Consider the following 10182-nt stretch of genomic DNA (forward strand, 5'->3'; position numbering starts at 1 on the left):
ATACAACTGTCTAGATGATTGCTTAAGGCCATATATTGAGCGATGAAGCTTGCAAACTTTATGTTCTTGACCTTTAGTTATGAAACATATTGGTTGTTTCATATAGATTTCCTCATCTAGTTCTCCATTGAGAAATGCCGTCTTTACATCCATTTGATGTAATTCAAAGTTCAAATGTGCAACGATGGCTAGAATAAAGCATATTGAGGCAAACCTTACAACTAGTGAAAATGTTTTCTTATAATCTATACTCTCTTGTTGAGTATAACCTTTTGCTACAAGGTGAGCCTTATACTTTTCAATGGATCCATTAGCCCTTCGCTTAATCTTGAAGACCCATTTGTTTCCAATGGCCTTACAATTTGGTGGTAGATAAACCAAGTCCCAGACATGGTTTGCCTTCATTGACTCCATTTCATCTTCCAAAGCTTTTCTCCATTCTTACTTATCAGAGGATGAGAGAGCCTCTTGAATAGTCTTAGGCTTGGCATCGTCTTTATGAGCAATCATAAATGCTTCCCCTTCAATCTCAAAAGGACAACGGGGAATACTTTTACGATTACTTTTACGCAATTGAATTTCTCTTGAATTCAATTAGTTAAGCAATGCAACACTCTCACTAGGTCTTGCATGTTGAGGTGAATTTTCATTTCCCCCTACAACATCAGTGGGTGTGTTATCAGGATCTTCCATCTCATATAATTGGAAGTCCTTATCAATCTCACCTCTACTAGGAAAATCGTTCTCCAAGAATGTGACATCTCATGACTCCATTTTGGTCACACTTCCATCAACTTGTTCACCTATGAACACGTACCCTTTGGAGTGTTCAGAATATTTTATAAAGATACATTTCTTCTCTTTAGGTCATAATTTGTCATATTTATGGGAAGAATCATGAACATAAGCTGCACATCCCCATGGACGTAGACTACTCAAGTCCGATTTCCTAGCAGTCCATAATTCATAAGGGGTGGAAGTGACCAATTTTGAGGGCACTCGGTTAAGTATATAGGCAGCAGTCGATAATGCATCTCCCTAATAGGAGATAGGTAAATTTGCTTGCACCATCATAGACCTAACCATTTCCAATAGGGTTCTATTCATTCTTTCAGCTACCCCATTTTGTTGCGGAGTACCAAGAATAGTCAATTGTCGTACAATTCCTTTTTCATCACAAAGAGCCTTGAATTGCTCTGATAGATACTCACGGCTACGATCGGTTCTCAATGCTTTTATTGTTTTGTTCAACTGATTCTCTACCATCGCTATATATCGTCTAAAGCAATCTAATGCTTCGTTTTGTTCAACTGATTCTCTACCATCGCTATATATCGTCTAAAGCAATCTAATGCTTCTGACTTATGGGAGATCAGAAAGACATAACCGAAATGTGTGAAATCATCTATGAAAGTGATGAAATATAAGGCTCCATGCCTCGCCCTCACATTCAAAGGACCTCAAATGTCAGAATGTATGAGATGCAATGGAAATTCAGCTCTAGTCCATTTACCGAATGGTTTTCTAGTTGTTTTTCCCACTAGACAATGTTCACATACGGATAGATTAACATTAGTGAGTGACCCTGAAAGGTATTCTCTAGCTAATCTTTACAATCCAATGTGACATAATCTAGAATGCCAAGTACTTGCATCAATCTCAACATTACTAGAAGATGCAATTAAAGAAAAACAACCATCGACATTAACATTGTACTGATCATAGTCAATGTCTAACACCATGAAACCATTCGATACATGACCCAAACCATAATAAACTGTTTCATACAAAATGTCAACATAATCACCATGGAAATTCAATACATAACCTAAGCTAAGAAGAACAACTACGGAGACCAAGTTTCGTTGAATATCTGGAGCATAAATGACATCATGTAGGAATAGGTTTCGACCACCATGTAAGATTAATTTACATGTGTCGATACCTTTCATTTCAACTCTTGAGTTATTCCCAACATATATCCATCTTCTTCCAAGCGGTATCCGACGATACTCCACAAATACTTCTCGATCTCTAGTTACGTGGTCTGTTGCTCCCGAGTCTATAGTTCACATTGGATAAGATTCAGCAATCATTACAGTACTAGAAATAAAAGCATTACTCAAAGTAATGGAGTAATATAGTACATTTTTCGACTCAGTGCATTCACGAGCAAAGTGACCCATCTTACCACAATTGTAGCACTCCATCTTGGCCTTGTCATTCTTCCCACCACGCTTCTTGCGTCGGATGATCTTAGCCCTCTTAGGTGCCTGATCAATCTTCTTCCTTTTGTTGTTGAATTGAGAATTCCTTTTGTGCTTGAAGCTCGAAGCCTTGTGCGAACTCGATTCAGCAATATAAGCATGGTAGAGGATCTCACAGCCTCTAGGTGCTCATCCTCTAATTCCAAATGACGCGTAATATCATCGAAAGTGACAATATTCTCATTATGCGTTATATTAATCTTCATATGCTCTCAATTGTCAGGAAGAGACCTTATAATAGCCTGAACTTGCTATTCATTAGTAGGGGAGTGACCTATCGTCCTCAGCTCACGAATCATGTTTGACATCTCCCGAAGATGCTGCCTCATCATTACATTTGGACGCTTTCGGAATGTATCAAACTTGATGGTGAGTCTCCTCAGCTTAGTGGCAGATGTAACCCTAAACTTATCTTTCAAGACAACCCACATAACTTGAGTTTTATCGTAACTTTTAAACTCACACATGAGATCATCTTACATACAGCTCAGCAACGTGATGCGAACAATGCTATTTTTATTTTTCCAAACTTGATAAGCTTCTAGATCTCTCTTGTGTTGAGTTGAAGTTCCATGCTCATGTTCATCCATGGTATGGTTGAGGGTTTCCAAAACCTCTTACTCCTCAAAGATGTACTGAACCCTTTGGTGCCAAATATCATAATTGTCACCGTTCAGCTTCTCACCCTTATTGAGATCAGCCATAGTGGTCTTAGATGCCGAAACCATAATCAATTACTGTATTACATTGACATAATAAATGCAGAATCAATACTAGCACACTTTACAAAATAACATGCATTTAATTTGCAGCAAAGACAAACTAAATTAATGATAATTCAACCAAAGACACAAACGCAAAAGTTCACTATGTTCCCAATCAACTTCTATGTACAATTGTTATATTATCATTAATTAGTTTAATCTGCGCAAATTTTAAGTTCTAGGTGAGAACTTTTTCAAATTCTACCAACTTACGAACTCCCACTAGGAAAAATAATTACATGACCTTATGTAATTTCTATATTTTTCCTTAACACAAAAACATAGCATGATAATAACCAATGTATAAACAACAATCATGCTTAAACTATAATCAAAATTGCAATTCAACATGTAATGGATTTCCTACCATTGTTTGAATTTTCTAGCAACTAGAAAATTGCAAGTATATTAAACTACATACATGATATCATCGAACCAAGCTCTACACAGCATATATGACATCATTTGCACACAAGCTAGCTACTATATTTCCTAAACCACAAGAAAATACAAGTTACAAATGAATAAACTATGCATTAAACCCCAAAAAAATATGCGTACATAGGGTTTCCTACGCATTTTCATACATTTATAAAATTCAAAAGTATAAAATAATTATACCATAGTGTAGACAACATTCATACGAACCAAACGCCATCGACCACGCTCCAATCGGAGCTTGCACGCTCCCCCACGCGCTAGCAAGCCAAATGGCTCTTGGCCGGTCCGACCGTTGGCCGGTTGACCGTCCGACCATTGACTCGTCAAGGGTCAAGTCGGGTCGGGTCAACTCGGGTCGGATCTCAGGTTGGTTTGGGTCACAGGTCGGGTCGCTAGTCGGTGACCAGCCGGCCAAATGCTGTCGGCCATGACATCAGCACGCGTCGCGTTGCTTCGAGCAACGCGCACGTGTTGTGCATGTGCTGGCATCTCCAACGCATCAGGCGCGTGAGGCCCACGTGCAGTGGCTTTTGGCCGTGCGTGTGGGCATGTCTGGCCTCCTTCGGTCACGCTTGAACCACCGTTGGACTTGTCTCGACGAGTACTTTCACCCCGTATATTCAAAAGTTGATTTTGGCCAAAAAAAATTTTGAAAATTGGCCAAAACCGCATGGATGCATGCTACCCCGAACCCGTTCTTTGCTTTGGTTCGATTTTTCGATGATTCAAATATCAATTTCGATTGATAAACATCCAATAATTGTAGATATCATACTCTTGATCTCGATATCAAATGGTAAATTGGAAAATTCAATGAAAAACAAGGCAGAAGCCACGACCGGGCTCTAATACCAATGTCGGAAATCTAGTCGGCAGAAGACAGCTTACCTGATTTCGATGTGCAAACAGCAATTAACCCCGGAACGAACGTTGAATTGCGAATGAATCACGAACAAAAACTATCTCATGTCGGTTTGGATGCGATCACGAGGAAAGCACCCGATTTCCATGGCGTAAATGCAAATTGTTCTTGTAAAAAGTGAGATGGAACGCCTTATCCCTTTGATGGAAATGGAACAAACAAGTGAGAGGATTTTCTAATCGTATGCTCTACCAACCCTTCCAACGGTTGTGTTCAGGAGGCTTTTATATGTCTCCCTTCGTACCCCTCCATTAGTGTTTTTCCATTGTAACGCATCAAGATGAAACGGTGCGTTCCAATCGCACCCCATCATGGACGTACCGGCTAAAGTACAACATAGACAATGCTAAACTAAATATTACACCACCAATCAAACACTAGGCTGGATAGAATTGAAAAGTAAAGCAATCAAATGCCAGGACCAATCAAGAATTACTCATGAACACGCATTTCAAAACTTTTCTACAATAACTTTGTTGTCATCATATTAGCTTCAAACCATCCAATTGAAAATTCTTTTGGTAAAATCTAGTAGACAAAGCCTTTCCTCCTCTTTCCCTCTTTATTTGTTGCTTATTGACCTGTAGTTTCTTGTCTATTTGAAATTGTACATGCATACATACGTTTTATCTGGTCAAGTTCTATGTATCACAACCATGAAATCTGCTCTCTTGGCTCTTATCGAGTCAAATTTTTCACGTGATTTATGCTTTTTTTTTTGGGCGAAAAGAAACTTGCATTAGTTGAACCAAAAGTTACATCTTGCGACAAAAGTGTCAAGAGCAAGAAGGTTTAACAAGGGGGTAGGAGGGAAAGCAGCCCAATTAGAAGGCAAGGAGCCATTGTTATGGGCCTTGGCAATCCAGTCCGTAGTAGAGTTTGCTTGTCTTCTACAAAACCTAATCGATGAATGAGGAAAACAGGAGAGCATAGCAGTAGCTTTGGCAATCGGGGGTCTGATTGTCCGTGGCGACGCTTGAGGATCTCTTGCTGCCGCAACCATCACAAGGCAGTCGGACTGGATTATAAGAGAAGCCGTGGTCATATTGGCATTCTGCAAGTGATGTAAGGCGATACTCAATGCTTGGACTTCCACCTGCAATGCCAAAGAAGCAGGTACTGTTTTTGTGAAACCTTCAATCATATTTCCTTTGTGATCGCGACAGATATAGGCGATCGATTCGGTGGCACTTCCTAGCTGAAATGCCCTATCTAGATTGATCTTCAGGACTCCTAGGTCAGGGGTCCTCCATGATGTGCCGGGATCGGGATCTCTTTGAGCTAAACCAACCATGTGAAAAGGAGCTGAGATTATGTTAGCCATTCGAACTTGGGCGACTGTGGCCTCAACAACATGAAGAGGATCAGGAGTTTGCTGGTAGAAGATGAATCTATTACGCAATTTCCAAATTTGCCATAAAAGGGTGGCAAGAAGCTCTAAACCAGGTAAGGCTTTCTCTTTATCAGAAAGATTAGTAATCCAATCCTCTATGCGGTGAATATCTGCGGGTAAAATAGAAACATTGATTTGGGGGGTGAGACCAAACTTGTGAGGTCCATGGACATAATGGACATAATAAAAATAAATGTTCCAAAGTTTCTGGTTGTTGAGTTGAACAAAGGGAATAGATAGGATCAACACTTATTTTTCTGCGGAATAGGTTGTCATTAGTGGGCAAGGCATTTTGGTATAAAGACCAAAGGAAAATTTTAATTTTGGGAGTGATATGGAGTTTCCAAATGTGTTTCCATAGATGCGGAGGTGGTTGATATGATGATGACGCTCTGTTTAGGGTAGTAGTAGTTCCTTGTCGAATAAAACTATAAGCACTTTTGACAGTATACTCACCATGAACTGTGCATAGCCAAATGAGCTGATCAGTTGTATAATGAGGTCTGATAGGGATCTTAAGAATTGCTACTAAAGTCTCAGCATCAAAGAGATGTTCTAGTAAAGGCCTATTCCATAGGTTAGTTTCTGATCAATCGGATCAGCAACTCTCTCAGGTTCATCTGCAGTAGTTATTCCTTTTATTTTACCTATAGGAAGCCAGCGGTCTTCTCGAATCTTGATACTAGTTCCATCTCCGACCGACCATTGAATCTTTGATAAAATGGAATCCCGTCCAACTAGTATGCTCTGCCAACCCCAGAAAGATCGAGTACCCTTTGAGGCAGTTAAGAAGTCTTGAGAATGAAAATACATACCTTTAAAGAGTTTGACCCATAAAGAAGTAGGTTAGTGTATCAGTCGCCAAGCCTGTTTGCCCAACATAGCTTTATTGAAAGCGACTAGGTCTCGAAACCTGAGTCCTCTAAATTCGTTCATGATATTCAGTATTTCCCAATTCTTTCAATGTATTCCTGACTTTCGGCTGTCATTTTGCCACAAAAAACGTGCAATCTTTTTTTCAATGGACTTGCAAAGTGAAACGGGGAATTTGAAAATTGACATAGTGTATTGTGGGATTGCCTGTACGACACTTTTTATAAGAATCTCCTTACCACCTTTAGAAATGAGACTTTCTTTTCATCCATCAAGTTTGGCGCCGACTTTCCTAAGAATCCACGCAAACATTTCACGTTTGGATCTTCCCCAATCTGATGGGATACCTAGGTGTTTACCCGTTTTTGCCAACATCGGGATTCTAATTTCCTGTGCCAGGCTTGCCTTAAGGCTTTAAGGGCAATCTTTACTGATGAAGATGCCCAACTTATTCCGATTGATTGCTTGTCCCGTAGCAAGACAATACTGATTTAGGATGTTGGCTAGTTCTTGGCATTCTTGTACTAACCCATCTAGGAAAAAAATAGCATCATCGGCCAAAAATAAATGAGTTAGAGTTGGACACCGCCTGTTTAGCTAGATACCCTTAAGGTTTCCCATTTGGAGAGCTTGATGGATGAGAGTAGTCAGCACATTCGCCAGCAAAATAAAAAGATAAGGGGATAGAGGATCTCCCTGTCGAATTTTGCGCGTTGGGTAGAAATAATTTAGCCGTTCCCCATTAAACTTGACACTTATGGAAACGGTAGTGATGCACGCATGACCCAATGTACCCAAGTGGAATGAAATCCAATCCTGAGTATATAGTCTTTGAGAAAATCCCATTCAACACGGTCATATGCTTTTTTCATGTCCATTTTGACAACAGCCTGAAATTTTCTCTTTCTAGTTCTCGTCTTCAATTGATGTAGAACCTCTTGCACAATTAAAATGTTGTCTTGTATCTGATGGCCACTTACAAATGCACTTTGTTCCATAGAAATGAGATCAAGAAGAAAAGGTTTCAATCAGTTGGCGAGCACCTTGGAGATTATTTTGTAGACATAATTACAAAGACTAATGGGTCGGTACTGATCGAGGCATTTTGGGTTAGGAACTTTTGGTATGAGTGTGATATTGGTTTAGTTTAGCTCTGGGGGCATGCAACCGATTGAAAAAATAGCTTCACCGATGAATAAACTTCGTCTTCTAATATATCCCGGTGATGTTGGAAAAAGAGACCATTAAAGCCATCAGACCGTGGGCTTGAGTTTTCCCTCACTGAACGCCGCTAGTTGCACTTCCTCCCGGTTACCTTTGAAATTAGTTGATCATTCATCACAGTGGTCACAACACAGTCACATTTATCAAGAATCGGTCCATAATCGCGATAGCCTTCTATTTTAGAGAGCTTGGAAAAGAAATCCATCATCATTTCCTTGAGAAAACGATCATCTCTAACCCATCTTTGATTATCATCTAGCAGCATTCTGATTCTGTTTCTATTTCTATGTTGAATGGTAGTGGCATGAAAAAACTTAGTATTTTTATCACCCCACCGAAGCCAATTTATCCTAGAGCGCATAGCCCAGTACTGTTCCTCCTGCTACCAAGCATTGTGTAGCTTCTCTTTCAACTTAGTGACTAGCTGTTTATCATAGGATCTATGGGTCTGATTTGTTAATGACTGTAGTTGCTGCTATAAAATTGCTATATGTTCATTAGCTTGAGAGAATGTGACTTTACTTCAAAAGAGCCCAACTAACCTGTTTTAATTTGGATGGTAGGTTATTGCCCATGGCTGGAGTTGACGACCAAGTCGTTTTGATGACATCTTGACAAGCCTGTTCCTGGACATGCAGACCCCTCAAGTGCCTTAACTTTGTCCAAAGGGACACTTAAGTGCCATAACTTACGAAAGGTACACTTAAGTGCCAAAATTGGAGCAAAATGGAATACTTGAGTGCCAATCCAACTAAAATCTAGCCAAAATTCATACGTGGCATTTTCTGGCGACTTCTTTTACTGATGTGGCAAATGTTTTTTTTTTTAAAAAAAATTCCGACGTGGATGACAAAACGACGTCGTCCATCCACATTGAGTGCGCAGAATTAAACGACGTCGTTTAGGTCATTGTGCGATGACCTAAACGCCGTTCCTCCCCGTCCGTGTTGACAGTCGATCTTAAGGCCCTCTCTCCGTCGCCATTCACGCCCAGAGCTGGTCATCAGTCGCCGTCCTCAGTCGCCGTTGTTGGTCGCCGTCGCCACTCACCGCTCACCATCGTTGGTCGTCGTAACTGCTCACCATTATCGCTCGTCCAGGTTGGCCCCTTCTCCCCTCCCCGTGATGAAATTAGGGCTTGATTATTTAATTAGGGCTCGCTTGATTATTTAGTTAGGGCTTGCTCGATTATTTAATTAGGGTTGGCCGACCTAAACGCCGTTCCTCGCCGTCCACGTTCACAGTAGATCACAGGCCCTTCTCTCCATCACCGTTCAAGCCCAGAGCTGGTCATCGGTCGCCGTCATTAGTTGCCATTGTTGGTTGCCGTCGCTGTTCACCGCTCACCATCCTTGGTCGTCGTCACCGCTCACCATCGTCGGTCATCCAGGTTTGGCCCCTTCTCCCCCTTCCCTGTGATGAAATTGGAGCTCCATTATTTAATTAGGGCTTGCTCGATTATTTAATTAGGGCTCGATTATTTTATTACAGCTTTGATGGAATTTGTGTTGATACACTTCAACTGAAACTTGCTGACATTACACAAAGAGACCAGATTTCTCATTATTTTGGTGAATTTGTCTTTCAAGCCAATGTCAGAGTATGTTTTGTTTGTTAGATCACTGTTTATGCATCTCCTTAAGAGCATCCTAGTAAAGCAGGTAACCAATGCCATTCTGAGAAGAAAACTAAGTTCTTGAACCACCCTACTTGTGAGAGTATATAGGGTATCTCCTTGAACCACCCTGTTTGTGAGGCTGTATATGGTATGTCCTTGAACCACCCTGCTATGATTGATGTATAGGGTATGTTTATCAATCCAAAACCCTGCTGTGATTGATGTATAGGGTATGTTTATCAATCCAAAATCCTGAATAAGAACATAATCTTGCTGTGATTTCTCTTTGTTTTTCTTTAGCTTTAGCGACATGAAATGCTTCCAAGTTTAGTTGTTCTAATTTTAGTTTAAACTTTTAAAGGAATTTGTAGGAGTTAGCGGCTGTGATTTGATTAAGTTGATGTCAAAGTATGCTATGCTTTGATTTGCTTAAGTTGATGTACATTCTCTCACATTGCACGTTCAGTGCAGTAGACAAAATTGCTTGGGCTATGATTGTTGTGGGGACCTGTGCTTGTTGTGGGGACCTTTGTTTTTGGTTAATATTTTAAGGGAAGGGAAGACAAATAATTAAAGTGCCGACCTCTTTTTTGGCTGTCATGTAGGGGCATATTGTCAATGTGGGGGCCTCTATTTACTAAAGTCCATGAGAGTGGGGGGACTCCCATGTGCAATTGTCT

The 10182-nt window shown here is 40.4% G+C and overlaps 1 pseudogene; it reads left to right on the forward strand.

Moving 5' to 3' along the window:
• LOC104430582 overlaps positions 1 to 2513 on the forward strand; it is a 25182-nt pseudogene extending 22669 nt beyond the window's left edge.
• The last annotated feature ends 7669 nt before the right edge of the window (positions 2514 to 10182 follow it).

The sequence above is a fragment of the Eucalyptus grandis genome, chromosome 3 (assembly GCF_016545825.1).
Source record: "Eucalyptus grandis isolate ANBG69807.140 chromosome 3, ASM1654582v1, whole genome shotgun sequence".
Taxonomy (NCBI): Eukaryota; Viridiplantae; Streptophyta; class Magnoliopsida; order Myrtales; family Myrtaceae; genus Eucalyptus; species Eucalyptus grandis.